At 38.8% G+C, this 17,437-nt stretch overlaps 2 protein-coding genes across 3 annotated transcripts in view; one reads left to right on the top strand and one right to left on the bottom strand.

The window, feature by feature from the left end:
• CMSS1 (cms1 ribosomal small subunit homolog) overlaps window positions 1-17,437 on the bottom strand; it is a 399,921-nt gene that overhangs the window by 342,923 nt on the left and 39,561 nt on the right. The window lies entirely within an intron of this gene.
• FILIP1L (filamin A interacting protein 1 like) overlaps window positions 1-17,437 on the top strand; it is a 114,006-nt gene that overhangs the window by 68,516 nt on the left and 28,053 nt on the right. The window lies entirely within an intron of this gene.

Raw genomic sequence — 17,437 nt, 5'->3', positions numbered from 1 at the left:
TGCTGAAAATCGACTTATTTTACTTTACTTTTCAGAATAAAAATCAGCAGAGGAATTAAAAATAAAATATCCTATGTCAGAAACACTGGAATATGAGATGAAAAAATGATCTATCACTTAAATTTTATTTGGTCAAAACAAAACTTAAAAGTGTGTGAAAGAACTATTTTCCTTGTAAAATAGTCTCTATGTTTTATTTATCATTTGAAACATAGATTTGTTTTACCTGGTCAAAATGTGGAATATATCTGTATTTCTAGTAATTCTGTGGTTGAGTTTTTAAAAGTATATGACATTGGTGCCTGCCATTTTTGCTTCAGAGGGTTTTTGTTTTGTTAGCTAATTTTGTTTGGAGCAATGCAGGCTTTAGGTTTTAGTATTCTAAAAGAAAAATTACATGTTCCTTGGCCTGAAGATAGGCTTTATAAACTGCAGGTTAGTATTGAGAAGTAGGATTTCCTCAAAACTATTATTTCAAATCTAGGGAAGCCTACCATAATGAGAAGAGAGTGGGGGCAATACCCAGGTTACTGTGGAGAAGAACAGAATATGCAACAGAATAGTTGTTTGATATATGCTGTAATTGGAAACTGAAAAAGATTCCTGTCTTGGAAAAAAGGTATTCCACTCTTTTGAATTTAATAGAGGAGGAGGGAAACAGAAACCATCAATTATTGTTTTAGCTTTACCCAAAGTACCATCTGTATCATAAACTATTAGCTCAACTGTTGAAAATCATAACCTCTATCAAAGTTCTAACAGCTGTGTTTCAAGAGTCTGTATTTTATTTTTTTAAAACAGGCAAGCATCAGTTTGTAAAAAAATTTTAAATGACACACTTCAATATTCCACACTATTTTCCAATTATTAACTTTAAAGCACAGTTGAAAGAACAATCACCTGTTAAAATCCCTTTTAAAATTGAAAGTTAAAAAGGTTTTTCATGGATACATTATCTCACAGTGGGCTCTCTGAGTGAGCATTTCTTAGTTCTTGAGACAATTTATATGATGGAAAAAATGTTTTGGATTGAATCAATGTGAATTTTTACATCTTCAAAAAACATATTAATTTTATAATTAATAAACTAATTTACCCTTCTATGGCGATTAACCTTACCTGTTAAGCCCTGGTATTTTTGTGATATTTTCCTAATGCTGTGATGAAGTCTGTAGGAACAGTCAATATGAAAATACAAATCAAGCTTAGAACTTCTCAAGTCCCCTTATAATTCCCATTAATCTGCTTTCTCAAAATGCTCTGACTTTTGCTTGGATTCTTTGCTACCTCTCCCCCTCCAAAAATTGCCTTTGGTAATAAATGGATTTTGAGATAAAAATGAAAATGGGAGAGAGGAAGAATAAAATTCCATTAATTCTTCTTAGGTCATGTTCTGTCTATATCTATTGCTTCAGGGCAAAGTGAATGCTTTTACAAGGTGAATGGAGAAAAAAAAATAAAGCCTCCTATTAAAAGGAAGAAGGAAGGGGGGGGCAGGAAGAGAACTGTTTATAAAAGAATGGATATTATGAAGTAATATCAGGGTATGAAAAGCAATATTGGTCTCAACCTGCTTCAGGAATTAAAATCTGTTATCCACATAGCCAATCATTATCTTGGAAAAACTGAACACACCTTATCCTCTTGGACTTTTAAATGATTTTTAGAGTTTAATTTACATTTGACTGTGAATTTAGCTTCAATAAAAACCGATTTAGTTTTTGTAAATTATGTTTAAATAAGGATTTAAAGATGAAGAGACACTGCATAGGCAGCATAAGACTTTCAGAGAACTATTTTTATGGCTGCCTCTGCCATCACTACAGTCTATACGGGCCACCAACTCAATCACTTAATGTTTCTTTCATGTGTGCTGCAAAGACTTTTAGAAAATCCTCTGGCCAGTTAGTTTCTGCTTAGAGGGTTAGGTGCACTAATTCCTTAGCAGATCATCACCAACACTGTTGTAAGTCCTCCTACATTTCCTTTTTTTAAAAACAGAATTGAGATTCTCTCCCCCGGCCTTCTTCTGCACTAACATTACCTCCGACTGGGAAAGCTACAAGGCAAATAAAAGTGGGAAGGCTCTCCAAGGAAAGTCACTTGGTTCTTTTTTCAGATATGGGAGGACTTCCTTTTCATGCTTCTTCCAGGAGATTCTAATTTAGCAGGTTAGATAGGACAACAGCAGTTTTCATTCTGAGCCCAAGAAGAGAGAATAAGACATTAGCAGCGTTCTTTCTCCAGTCTGACCATCCTCACATTCCTCTGCCCTACTGGTTTCAAAATAAGGTTAACTCTTAAAGATATAATTATTACTTTTAAGGACTAGCTTAGGAAACGATACGTCTCTGTGTGGGGGAAGGGGTAAGAAGGTATGCAGAGGAGCAGGCAGGTAAGTGTATCCACCACTGGGACAGGTGGAGGTGCAAATTCCTTGTTTCTGGTTATGGCAGCTACTGATTCTAGGCTCAAGCACAGTTACTGTCAGTAAAAGAGAGTGTATTATGTCAGAACAGCAAACACTGAATCCCACAGATGGGAGTTTGAGAAGTGCCTTGATAAATTCTTATGGACTGTGGGATGTCCCAGGCCCCAGAGAGTGCGTGTACACACACACGCATGTGCACATATACTCCCACACACACATATGCGTGCACGTGCACATATACACCCACCCACACACACCCCAGCAAGGAATGTCCATAGAACTTGATAACTGGAAGAGGCCTTGGAAGCCATCTGATCCAAATGCCTCACCTTGCAGAAGAAATTCATGTCCACTGTGTGACTTGGCTCAGAGACACACAGCTACTCAGAGACAGAGCCAGGGCCGCATGCATTTTTAGACTACAGCCTTTGGTTTCCCCTTAAATGAATGGCAGGAAGAGATGAGAACAGAAGCCCCAGAAGAAGCCTTGGTACTGTAGGTGTTAATTTGGATATAAAATCCATTTTAAAAAAGAAAGTAGAAAGGTTCAAAGTTCTTGTTAATAAGTACAAGTAGTAAGAAGACAAAGAGAAAGGAGGTGAAAATCAATACAGTTTAACCAGGCTCCAACAATGGAAGGGAGGTGATAAAGGAGAACAAAGAACACAAATAATAAATGTACTTAAAGGTCCTCTGGGTGGCAAAGCTCTCTCTCTGCCCAAAAGCTGAGAGGTGCCCTGCAAAGAGTGTGTATGCTTTACAGTTAAAGTCACTTAGGCCTGAACCACTAACATGACAAGTGACCTCTTCTCAGCACCTTCCAACTAAGCATTCTTCATTCCCTATACTTCCCCAGCTAGCAGGTTCCCTTTAAAAACCCAAAGTGACTCAATGCCTTTGAAACAACCCTCCCAAAACTTTCAGAGGAAGTCACTGTGGGTTTTAAGCTCCAGTGATACTTGCTTTACTTTACTTCATATCATGCATTTCTTATGACATTAAATGCACATTAACTGCTAATTTGTTTATCATCTATCTCCTGGACTATAAACTCCTTGAGGGTGAGTTTTGCTACCACTTTATCCCTAGCACCTGGAAAAAAGAAAGACCTAGTTAAGTTAGTAGGTATGTCACAAGGCCAAGAAGGGTACTGAAAGAACATATGAACAAATTACAACCTAGAAGCTTCTTATTTGGTAAAAAAAAAAAAAAAAAAAGAATATTTCTGGAAACAGTGGGCTAGGAAGGGCCCCTTCAGACTTTGTGCAGGAGCCCTAAACAGATCTCTGCCACCTAGAACTGACTTACAAACACAAAAACCAGAAAACAAATTAGGCTGAGATTAAAAGTCACGGCAGTGAAGGCAAAGCAATCTGCTTTTACTGTACATTATATGGTGTGTAGGCAGACTTCAGGTCAGATGCTTCTCTGTCGACCCACCTCCACCTCCTTCACTTTAACATCCTCCCCAAAATAATGAGAATGAAGATGGTGAAAGAGTACCAGGTGAATTGCCTCTGGGCAAGGAGTGGACGGGAAGCAAAACATGAAACAGCAGAGTGTAGTGCCTTTGTCTTTAATGAAGGGTATTCCTCTGTTTCCAACTAATCGCTGTGCCTCAGCTAAATACCCGACCCCTACTGCATTCATGGGGACCAAACAGTTTGTCCTTGCTGTGACTAGAAATTAGCAGATGCCTGTTTCCCAAGTGTATACTTTGATTCCAAAGTTTCTGTGGGTAATCCAGTGCATCTGCCAGGTTTTTCAGAAAAGGAATGATTTTTCTGTAGTTTCAAAGTTAGGTAATGCCAGTGTCAACCTGTGAAGCCAGCCTAGGGCTTGTGACTCCTCATCAGTACCAAACATTTACTGAGTGCCTACTAGGCACGGTGCTCAGTACAAGGCGGGACAAGCCTAGCAACTAAATTCTCCACACGCCACACCATGTGGCTAACACAGCTACACGTACCACTGATGACAAGGGCTAAAATCATCAGTAGCTCTTGCACAATAGTTTCAATCATTGGTCACTGTCCTGTTTAGGCTCTTTTTTAATGAACTGATAAAGCAATATAGATAATGTAGGTCAGCTATACATAAAAATTAAGTAAAGATAAACCATGTGGGACTATTTTTTAAAAGAATACAACACAAATGTAGTCAATCTCCAAGCTTCTTTACTAGTGACACTAAATTGATAGACAAACAGTGTTATCTCAACACTAAGACTACAGAGTAGGAATGATGGTTCGTAAATCAAGTTCTGCTCTTCTTGGCTCTGCCATCCATGCTCTGCATAAGCCTCCTGTAGCCTTGGCTTCCATTAACTTAAAAAAGGACATGATGTCATCCACTATAAGCATCTCTCAATACTAGGTAAGGACAGAGTAGTGTGCAGTCACCCCCAAGAGAATTCTGATCAAGTACAGCCAAAGACTATAAAAATACAACCTACTGATCGTTCATTACAGAGACACATCAGCTAAAGAAAATGGGAAGAATGTGAGGGGAAAAGTCCAATCTGAAGCCAGAAGCAAGATTCACATAACTATAGCCCTGAGCCTGTGAGAGCTCCGAATCATCCTACCAAGAGCAGCCTCAAGGATGAGGTCAGACCTTCGAGAGGAGCAATTCTGACAAGAGTGAACCTTCCAGATTTATCATATCTCATGGCCCACCAGTCTCAGAACAAAAGTTTAAAGGTGAACCAAGTTTTTCTCTCTCTTTTTAAAATTCTTTTTTAAGTGAATCAAAACAAAAACAAATCTCTGAGCAGAAATCATAAGAGGAATGTAAAATATTCATCACATTTGGGCTGACAAGACTTAAGTGACCGCTGCTGTTACATTTGAAGAAAAAGGAAGAAGCTGCTTTGTCTAAGTGCTTGGGGAGAGCATAAGAAAGTTCCTTCTTGCTGAAGACAAAGGGCCTGCAGTGAGACGCAGTGTAAGTCTCTCAGCCTTGGCAGGGACTGGTCAGTTAATTGGGAAGCAGAGGACGCAAATCATTGTGTGGAGTTTTGTGAAAAGTAATCCTTTGCTACTAATGAGATTAATTATTCTTTAACAATAATATCAATTCATTTATCATCAAGGTAGTTAAACACTCATTTTGTTAGAAGAAATACATTATGTTTGAGGTTCCATATTATCCTTCGGGCTTTGATACAACTGCCTACATAGGGCAGACCAAGATCTTTTAGATAAAGATGAGAACAACTTTGTTAAGTGATTATGGTTTTACTCATGTCCTCTAAAATTATGCTATACAGGAATCTTCTAACAGTCCCATAAAATTCACTGGGCCGAGCAAAGATGCAAAGAAACACAGGCAAAGTTAACATTCTCTGGCTAGTTTTCCCACATCTGAACTTGATTTAAATTTGTGTTGAAGTGACTTCATGTCACTGAATGATTCTCCCTCCTCAGAAGTGACAGGAAAAAGAGGAACAAAATTCTACTTCTCTTTCTTTTGCTCTAATAATTAAATTCTGAAAACTTTAAGTGGCATTCAGTCTAAGAGGCAGTCATGCTCCCCTTAGAAATGGGTCTTCTTACCTCTCAAATTGTTTGGTCATCCATTATGTACCAAGTTCAGACCCATGTGGAGAACACAGAGGTATCAAATCTTCTAGGAGCTTATAGTTAGTTCAAAAACAAAACTAATGCAACATAACAAACTAGAAAGTGGTATAAAATGATACAGAGTATTTGTGTCACAAAACTGTTAAGAGCTGTGGGAACTCAGCCAAGGTCAGACAAGTTAGGGAACATTCATGGAAAAGATATAAAATGAAATGTAGCATTCTAAAAAATAATGACAGATTTATTCCTTGGAAGTCTACTCTGAAAAGGGAATCTGAGGTAAAAAGAGAAAGAAGGCTTGACCTAGCATCAGAACACCTGAAGTCTGATTTTTAATTCCATCGTTGCCTTTAGAACAACCTGGACTTCATAGTGGTTTCAGTCCTTAAAATGAAGATTAAAAGTGATGATAAAGCAGTTGGCCCAATGCCAGACCCATAGGAGACACTCAGTAAATGGTACCTCTTACTATTTAGATATTATGTAGTCTGCTCATTCATCATATTATGAAGAATGATGCTCCATCAGCATCTGATGCTATTGGGGTCCACCAGGCTGAGGCGCAAGGGGTTGCCTTAGGGCCAAAGAGGAGGTGCTTTGCAGGATGCAGTCCCAAAGAACTCATGTTTTCGTAATCCAGCCATGGGTGATAGTAAAGGATAAAGCTTACTGGAGAAAATCCATGTCTCTAGTGCTTAACTTCAGCGACTCTGAAAAGTGAGGTTATCTTTTATCCTAAGTTCTCTGCTGGAAAGGAATCCCTAGTATGAGAAACCCACTTAAGCTTTCCTAAAGAAGCTGTAGTCACCTGAAATAAAAACCAAGTCACTGAATAAAGGATCAAGGAGAGAGAGCAAAAGGCTTAAAAGCTAATCTGGAATCTCCCTGTTTTACCTTGAAAGTCCTACCAGGCTGGAGAGGCACACATATAAAACAAATAGGTGAGACAGATTTTAGGCAGCATGAGCTTAAGTAGCATTTATTATGTCCTAGCCACAGACAATAAAGATTCCCTTTCAGAAACTACTAAATACTTGTTAGGTGTTCAATTTTCAGTTTAATTATACTTTCAATTTAGCTTAACATTTTGGGTGTCAGACACTAAAATGATTTATTTCTGTACTTTTACAGCACACTTATAACCTTGAACTACAATAAATGGCTGACATATAAAGAACCCAAAATAAATGTGAATCCCATGAAATTCCAATAAATGTTGCCTTATAGTTATGAACCACAGATCAGATGAGTCACAAAATCTCTGACAGAATGGAATATACATTTTTGACATGTGAATTTGTGTATAGTGCTATATAGGAAAGAAGAGAGGGAAAGGACTTTAAAGGTTGGTAAAAGTGAAAGTCAAAGTCGCTCAGTCTAGTTGGACTCTTTGCAACTCCATGGAATTCTCCAGGCCAGAGTACTGTAATGGGTAGCCTTTCCCTTCTCCAGGGGATCTTCGCAACCCAGGGATCGAACCCAGGTCTCCTGCATTGCAGGCAGATTCTTTACCAACTGAACCACCAGGGAAGCCCAAGAACACTGGATGGGTAGCCTATCCCTTCTCCAGGGGATTTTCCCAACCCAGGAATAGAACCGCATTGCAGGTGAATTCTTCACCAACTGAGCTATCAGGAAAGACCTTTAGGGTCGATAGTGATTTTATCCTGTGCAACCGGGATTTGAGGATCGTTAAAGGCTTTGTAAACCATCGAGACAAAGGTGTATTGCTTTCCCCCTGTTGCAGCTGAGGTAGCATGCAGATGAGCAAAGGTCACAGAGTTAAGTGGATGGCAGATTTTGGTCAAATATCCCTGTCCATTGAATACATGGCTCCTTCAAAAGTGGCCTGTCTGTTGTTTAAGAATTGGGGTTTTGCTTTTTTTCTTTGTTTTTAGCTGTGAACTTTAAGAGAGTGAACTTTGAAAGTGAGGGAGAGTGAAGTTAGTGCTTTTTTTCAATGACTTAAAAAAAAAAATGACACTGTTTTCAACTACTGCAAGCATGAAATAGTTTGCCTTTCCTCAAAATTCAAATCTTAAAATGAAATAAAATTCAAAAGTAAGATATATATGGTCAGGGCAGAATAGACTGGTCTTCATATAGCGCATGCACAGGTACACCACATAGCCTTTTCTTCAGTTGTGCTACAATTTCTCATGTGGATTCATATAACTAAACGGGGACACTTTTGCCCAAGGACAAAATCCACTGCAAACAGGCCCAGGGCCAAGGGAAGTAAAGTATTAAGTCACTGCTCTCACCTCTAGCAGTTCTATTGCAAACCACTGTAACATCTTGATGGAATTGCCCCTTACTGCACAAGCTAAGTATTCTCTAGAATACATTCATCTTAAAAGAACCCAACTTCTAAGAAGAGAAACCCAACTTCTAAGAGAGAAAATAGGATCAAACTCTGTGTTCATGCTTTCTGTCTTCTCAATGCTCAGAAGTGGCAGAAAAGGGAAATATAACCCAATGCTCTGAATTGTTATGGAAAATTAAACAAGGTTAGATGACCAAAATAATTTTAATTTTTAAAATGTATGCAAGAGGACATGTACAGTCCACAAGAAAAATGGTCATTTATATTACAACAGATTTTAGAATAAAACTTTCCCACCTATCTGTAATTAAAATTTACATGTGGCCCAGATTAATCAAAACATCATGTAGGAGTCAGAAAGCAATCACCTTCTGGAACTATTAATAAGAAAAGTGAGTAAGGTCACATGGAGGATGTTCACTGTGGTTCATGATTCAGTTGTTCAGCAGGCAGTCAGGCCAAGCATCAAGCTTCATCTCCCAACTGCTTTGACCTCCACATACTATTTAATGATATTAAATGTTCCTACTTCCTTTGCCTTCCTTATTTACTGATTTACTAGTAGAGCTAAAAGGGAAAGGGAGAAAGAAGGAAGTTCTCTCGGGATCAAAATGTCTCACATTGTATATTCTTGGGGTTCCTATCTGGCTTGTTTCTCATAGCAAGCTTGTGACTTCAGTAGTCACAATAAAACATAAGCGTCTGTTGTTGTGGTTTCTAAATTTCTGAAGTCTAAATTTCCCACTAACAAGTTAGGAAACGTTTGGTTTCCCAAGCATACCATGTTAGCCGCTGCCTCTGTATAGGCAGCCAGACTGCAGGGAGGTGAAAACCAATGAACTCATCCGCTCTGGCACATGACTGCTCCATGCTTTGGCCTTTTATGTTAAATATGAATGCCAGCGAATTAAGTATGAAAGCCAAATAAAAGAGGAAAACCTTAAAAAAAAAAAAAACTTACAGGAACTAGGGGCTAAAAAAAATTTTTTTTTGGCTCAGAGTAAGATTCAAGAAAGGATTATTCTTTGTGACTTTAAAAAAAAGAGAATAAAAGAAAGAAAAACAACCTACCAAGGAATAAGCTTTAAGAGAAAGGAATTATACTAATCCTCCAAAATAGCAATTTGCAATATATGAATGAAAATAACCTGTGATCTGGGAAGAGAAAAAAGAGATGAAAGAGATTAAAAACAAAATTCTGCAGCTACATCAGAATGCTTTTCTAAAGAATTTATTTCTGTTTTCCTCAATCCACTAAAGGGACATCTGAATATAAATGGATTTTGCAATAGGATAAATACATATAAATATTACTAATAAGATAAAACACATACAACACACATTTAAGGGTATACAGCATTATGCCCTTGAAGTCTGTTTGAGAAAAGGCTGCCCGTTAAAAATATTTTCCGAGAACTTTAAGTTCCTTGAAATGTTCTACGGAAATGGTATTTATGACAAACCCACCTCCTCTAGGGAACATGAGATGTTATTACTGGCAAAGTCACAATTTTTTAAACCATCCAAAAATAATCACGAATTTATGCCAGATGACTAAACGTGTTTTATTATTACAGTGATTAAGGGAATATTTGCTAATGTCTCATGATCAAGCTCAGAGTAGTCTTACAGAGAGCTTATAGAGAATAACAGTGACAAAACGGTAGATTGCAAGTGGTAGGGATTCTCTGTGCCTTTCCTGGGCAGAATATTACAGCACACATATTCACTGAAAGGATGGGACACATGAGATAGCTGTGCATGCATGTTATGGTGGTGGCAAACTGCTTTTCTGTAACATGAGAATAATAATAGCTGCTTCTTATGACTGTTTCCAGAACTAGCATGGTACATGGCATGTAGTAATTGCTCAATAAATGATTAACTGCTTAATCAATGAGCGTAGAGGAAAGGAACTATTAACAGTCATCCCTCAGTATCCAAGTGGAGTGGTTTCAGGACTCCCACAGATACCAAAACCAGCAGATGCTCAAGTCTCTCATATAAAATGGTGTAGTATGCTCAGCCCTCCTTACCTGTGGGTTCTACATCCGCAGATACAGAGGGGGACAGCACCACATGTCTATTGCTTACAGTCATAAAACACTCTAGTTCAAAGGTAGAACAGGTGTTTGTTCAAATATGTAACAAATACTTAATGAGCCAATTACATACTAGGTACTGTTCTTGAGCTAGAAAATACAGCACTGATGAAAACAGACCAGTACTTGAGCTGTCACTGAACACACACACACACACACACACACACACACACACACACACACACTCACACACAGACATCCCCACCTCCCTGCTCACATGAAGTTTACATTCTAGTAGGAAAGAGAGCCAGTGATCAAATAAGTAAAATACAGTAAGCACGCCAGGTGGCACTACAAGAACTGGGGGGAGAGGCCTTCCCTGGGAATGCAGGCAGTACACAAGCCAGAGGCCTGCTGTGTTCAGGGAACAACATGGAAATTGGTATGACTGGAGTAGACCGAGCAAAGGTAGGAGGGGTCAGGGAGTCAATGGGATAGGGACATAGCGCAGGAATGAACACGAAAAGCATGAGACGAGAGAAAGAGGAAACTCCTGTGAGGTCAGTACTCTGTCTGGGCTTTCTAGCATGTAGACTGTTTAGTTGAAAGAGCACATGCTTTGCAGACAGTGACTTTTTATTCTGGCTTGGTTATTTGTGCTATTTGGCAATTATTTAACTTCTCTATATTTTAGTTTTTTGGTCCTTACCCTCATCTGTAAAACAGGAATAATACCTCATAAGGTTGTTTTAAGAATCAACCCACTCCAGTGTTCTTGCCTGGAGAATCCCAGGGACGGGGGAGCCTGGTGGGCTGCCGTCTATGGGGTCACACAGAGTCGGACACGAATGAAGTGACTTAGCAGCAACAGCAAGATCAAGAGGCACAGACTAGACCCTCAATATGCTTGTTTCTTTTTTGCTATAAACTAAATCACACCCTGGATAGCAACTGGGAATTGGAGTCTGTGTTCCAGTACCAGGGCTACTGTAACAATGGCCTTGCATGTTATTTAATCTTTCTGGGCTTCAGTTTCCTAACTAAGAAAATGTAGATGCTACAAACAGACATTATAAAAACAGATATAAATCAGTTAAGCTGTTGTTATAAAATGATAATCAAAAATATTACTATTACAATTTATCCTAATGTTAAAAATTCAAAACTGCAAAAGTATATGACTCCTCTTCCTCTATGTCACTTCATCTCAAAAATCCTACAAATTTTAATTTTTTAAGCATGAAGTTGTAAAGATTTATTTAGTAGCCATGTTGATTTTTATTCCCATATCTTGCCCCTGCTGAAGAACACTGATCTAATAGAAAGATCTCAAAAAAATGTTTAACTGCAAAAATCAAGGTGAAGGATAAATAAGCCATTTTTTGTACAAAAAAGGGTAGATAAGAATCTTTATTTGTATTTTCTTTGTTTACTCATAAAGACACTATAGAAGTACATGTAAGAAGCTAGTATCAGTGGTTGGAGAAGGCAGTGGCACCCCACTCCAGTACTCTTGCCTGGAAAATCCCATGGACTGAGGAACCTGGTAGGCTGCAGTCCATGGGGTCGCTAAGAGTCAGACACGACTGAGCGACTTCACTTTCAATTTTCACTTTCATGCATTGGAGAAGGAAATGGCAACCCACTCCAGTATTCTTGCCTGGAGAATCCCAGGGACGGGGGAGCCTGGTGGGCTGCCGTCAATGGGGTCGCACAGAGTCAAACACGACTGAAGCGACTTAGCAGCAGCAGCAGCAGTATCAGTGGTTATAAGTTGGGGAAGAGGAACTGGCAGATGAAGGATGAGGTGGGATCCTATACCTTTTAATATACATATTTTGAAATGTATTTAATACATTTAGGAATGCTAATCTAAAATCCCAAGACTGAAGTTCAGACTTGTGAAGAGTTAAGACTGAGCAAAGAAAACTTTTAAATTACAAAGCTAAGTATACAACAGTATGAAAACCTCAAATGACCTCTTTCTCAGATAATCTGGGTATCCTTCAACCTGTTTGTACTTTTTTTTAATGAAATGCTCAAAAAGAATTTAAAATATCATCAATAGTCTTCTTCACAGTTTCCACTATGAAAACTAAACCCGGCAGTAGCACATACAGGAAAAGGTCTGTCAGCCCACCCCACCGCTGAGTCCCCAAGTGGACAAGTCTTGGAGCGTATTATCTCAGCAGAGAAGGTGCACTGCACATTTACACTCAAGAAACAACAAACAGGAGAAACCGGAACAGAGCATCCGAGAGGCTTTGGGAGAATCAGCCGTTAGCATCCATTGTGGTATGCTGGCATGTCACTGGATAACGCACATTCAAAGTATCGTACTGTTCCCAGAAGGGAGAAGAGCTTGTGGTTTAGGCCTGTGAACAAAAGAGAAATGGAAAATACTGATCCTAAATATATTTCAGCAGCAAATAGTGAAGTTATGAATGTTAGATCTCTTTGTTGTCTCTGACATTCCTAAGTTTAAAAAAAAAAAAAATCACCTGTGCCCTAAAATGACATTCCTAAGTTTTCAAAAAAAAGTCACCTGTGCCCTAAAATGGTGGTTACCAGAGGCAGCTTCCCCCTGCCCCCGGATGTCCTTCGCTGCTGTCATCATCATCGGTTCAGCTTCCTACTGTAGCAATAATTGATACATACATTGTGCCAGGCAGTATGCTAGGTGCTTTTGTGTAGATCGTTTTACTTAATCCTTAGAACAGCACTGTTATGAGGGAGGTTCCAATATTATCTCTATCCCACAGATGAAGAAAATGAGACCTGTAGAAGTTAAACTGCTTGCTCCGTCACACTGGGTAGAAGTGGGGAAACCAAGACTCAGCTTTGAAGATTGAACTCCAAAATCTCAATTTCTCCCCCAGCACTATCCTGCCTCCCACAGGATTCCACTGCCTCTTCCCCGTTGGTGCATCAGTCCTGGGGGGTGTACTGGCTCCCTGTCAGTCACTCTGCCTGCCCCTTGCCCTTAGCCACCTGCACTGCTTGCTGCCATCTGCTGCTGTAGGGAATAGGCAGCAGAGAGGACATCATTCCCATCCTAAAACAGGCTACTACCATCATGGAGCCAGTAAATAAGATACAGAAGAACACAGATCACAGAGGGTACCCACAGAGAGGGGAGGAAGAAATGAAAGAATGAGAAATAGTCAGTGTTAGGAACGTGGGGACAAGCCAATATCACCATTATCATCAACTTAAAGATGGCTCTGCATGCTATCTACCAGGCAAGGTGCTCTCGGGAATATAGATGCATAGTTGTATCTGTGACAGTCCAAGGCATCATATGCTGGGTGACTTTTTTACATGCTTCCTCTAGAAAAGAAAAAGGCAGCCAGGGAAGGCACCATGGCTGTGGGAGCCCCAGGCAGGCCTTGATGGATCAGGGAGATGAAACTTTCAGTTGGCCAAGAACCTGAAGTCTCAATCTGTTAAAAGACAGGCTAGTTTGCTTTTTCCTCCCTAAGCTTTTTAGTGTAGCAATCAAAATGGAAAGTCTGGAGAAGAAAAAAAAGTTAAAATATTGACCTGAGGAACTGCTTTCAAATAATTAAGGACCACATGCAAAGTGGTGGGGCAGGAGGACATGAAAAGTGAATAGGCTCTTTAGTGCATACTCAAAGTAATTGTTTTTTAAAGTTTCTTCTTGATGGCTGTAATATATTCAAAGCAAAGGAAAAAAAAATCCTTTTCAGCAAATGGCAAAAAGAAAAATTCATCTGAGAAGATATTTTTCAATATGAAAAAGTAAAATGGGTGCTAAGGAAGCACAAACTTACTGGTATTCAATGAACATCCATCATGCGATAGTTCTTTATAGAAAGTAACTTAACTGACAATACAGCACTGAAGAAGTAACAACATATAATTCAGGCTCTAAGTAATTATCCTGGTACACATTTGCACAGGCTGTCCTTATTGTAACTCCCTTGTTAGTTTCCATTTCCTCCCCTGGCCCTAGACTGAGAACCTTTTTAAGTCTCCACCCGGCCCTTTGATTGGAGGGTGCAATGTCTCCTAGACTAGATTCCACCGTCTCAAAATGAAAATATTCTTCTCAAGTTTTGTGCTGGTGAGCTCTTAGACTGATCTTTTTCTGCTTCTGAAACTTTGCCTTTCAGTAGTTTTTCTTTCTAGGAGATTCTTTGTTTCCATTTCTTTAAAGATTTTCTCCCAATACTGGTCCTTTTGCTCAATCTGAGGATTTTATAAACTCCTCTTAGGATCCTGTTTCTCTGCTAAAAGCTCCTTAACCTCCTGATAATTAGTAGGTCGTTCGACTATTTGTGTCTTATTAATTCACTTCCTATGACCCTTGGGGAGCCAAACAAGATTGTTCAGATGATGAAAAGTCCTGACTCACCGCACCCTATTTTTACTTTATATTTCTCTGACACCAACTAAAGCCTTCTGTATCACTTCTTGCTGCAATTCTTGTTTCACAGTGAAGGAAAATAGCAACCCAGTTTCCTGGATCTGGACCCATTTATGGTGTCTCTAAGTGATCTCAATGATGATGACAGTATCTTCAGTAATAAGGACATAAAGCAGACACAGATTTATACTCATACAGACGTTTTGGCTAGCAGACGCCAAAAAACGTGTTACTGTTCTTCTGTATCTTGCTGACCAAGTCAAATGAATCAAGCGTTACATTATGACTATGGTATGCTGGAGCTGTAATTTTTTTTAAAAAAACCTTTGACTTCTGAGAGAAATAAAAGGAAGCAGCATACATAGAATAAAAAAGACTAGTCATAGCTATTTTTATGAGTGCTCCTAAAAATTAGACTAAACAGTGAAAAGTCCCATTGAAAAAGCAGAGAGTAGAGCAAGGAAACAAATTACTGGTTAATTACCAAGAACCTATCTCAACCTAAGGAAGCTTTCTAACACATTCCATGTAATTACTCTAAACTGCTTAGAATTCTGTGGTTATTGAACCATAAACCCAGCTGCTATCAATACAATGCAACAATTAAAAATATATTGGGTAAAAACTGCTAAGAGATATAGGGGGTTATCATCATAATCAGACTATCAAAGTCTAGCCCTGAGAGCAGACATAAAAGTGAATAAAGCAGAGTAAGTAGTTTCTTATTAGTTAACATGTTAAACCAAGAAGAAAAAGTAATGTATTAAACTAGCATGGAAAGAATGAAAGCAGATATAGGAATTGAGAGCCATCAAGGTGAGGTTACACAGTTAGGTCTAGGCATGAGAGATATACTATTTTTTATATCTTCAGAAGAGACCAAACAAGATTTGGTACCATCACACTATTTGGTTGTTGATGGGCAACTATTTTAAATTCTGACTACAGTGATGTCTGCAAATATACAGGCAGTTTTTAACAGAAAAAAGGTAAACTGACAAATAACAGGCACAGTACTTTGCATATAGTAGTTGCTCACTATAGTGATATAATGAAAGTCTGAAATGAATTAACTGTCAGCTGACCTGCACAGCACTGAGGATGAACCCATTTAAGAACCAGGTCATTCAGTGGTTTCCATGCCCTTATTTCAAATTGTGGTTTCAAACAAAACATGATGTCTTATGGAGAGAGCTTTGTCATTTAGGATTTTTCTAAGAACTGGGAAAGAGGTATTTTCTGAAGGAAGGGAATCTTCCACATAGCTGTTACGGGTAGCAATTAGTTTAATTAATGACATAAACATTGAAGCAGTGACTAGGCCAGTGAGTCTGGGGACTTCATCAGTGTGTTATGAAGCGAAGGGCTCACTCAGTAACAGCCTGCAGAAGTGACAGCCTAAACCAAAGACTTCTCCAGAGAAAGAACCACTTGCCATTTATGCTTCAACCACCTATCCTCAAGGTGAAGAGTGATTCTCAAAGGCTGGCCCCTTTCAGGAGGTCTATGAGGTTAAAGCTGTCTTCACAGTAACACTAGCTTTTTCACTCAATCCCTCACAAGGAGTTTTTCAGAGATGTGACGTGTGCTGATGTCATTGCTCTGACAGCTGATGGGATGTATGAAACAGCTCTGAGAATCCAGCTGCCTTCAATTAAGCCAGGTATTAGAGTTTGTAGAAATACAAACAACACAGCCCTTTCCACCAAGTTTTGGCATTATAAAAAGTGATTTTTCATTAAAAAAATACGTTATTTATGTTTACTATTTTAATGAATAAATATATAAATATTTTAAAATATCTTGGTCTGAATTTCTAATACTATAAATATTGGTAGACATAACCCACACAGTCAAAAGCTCTTCAGAGTCCTCAATTATTTTTTAAGAGTGTAAAGGAGTCATGAGACCAAGAAGTTTTAAGAACAGCTGCTATGGAGACTTTACTGAGTTGCACTGAAATTATCTGCTCATCTTTCCCAAGAGCCTACAAACTCTGGAGAACAGGAGTCTCCCCTCTTCATCTCAGTATAGCCCGGTAATATATTCCTTTCTTGTTTGCAAATTAAATGAACAAAAGTGTTGCTATATTCATAACATCAAAAACTTTAAATCTCAGGTCCACACAGTATATTTGTCTCCTGAAAGATGACACATGAGAAGCTAAGCTGACTCTGAAGTTGTCCACTACTTGTAGGTTGGTTTCTGCAGCTACCAGAAACAACACAATGCCACGAATGGCTTGTGAAACTGGTTTCTTTGGTCAGTAATCATGCTAAGCTTATTTATATGGGCTGGTTGTCTGAAAAATTAGGAAAGAATCTGGAAAAGCAGAACCAGAATTGGTGTGTTAGGGTGGTCAGATCAGAGATGAATATCTCCTTTTCAGTTTCATTTGTTTGCTGACGTAATGTTGTTTGTGTAGTAAACAAACATACTTGTCCAGTAGAGCTCTAGCTCTGAGGAAACAATAAAAAGGACCACTCCTTTGTTTGCAGAGATGAAGTTATCAAAGAAGAGTGAGGGGCTAGGATGTGGACGGTAGCAACCATCTCCCTTCTCAAACAAGCAAGCACATACAGTTCTAATACATGGTTCTGAAGAAGGAAGAGAAGATATTCCAACAGTCTCGATTCTTTCCAGAGGCCACTGTACTTAACCAAT

Source organism: Budorcas taxicolor, chromosome 1 (assembly GCF_023091745.1).
Source record: "Budorcas taxicolor isolate Tak-1 chromosome 1, Takin1.1, whole genome shotgun sequence".
Classification (NCBI taxonomy): Eukaryota; Metazoa; Chordata; class Mammalia; order Artiodactyla; family Bovidae; genus Budorcas; species Budorcas taxicolor.
Note: the sequence above shows the minus strand (reverse complement) of the source record. Positions and strands in the feature narration are given on the sequence as shown.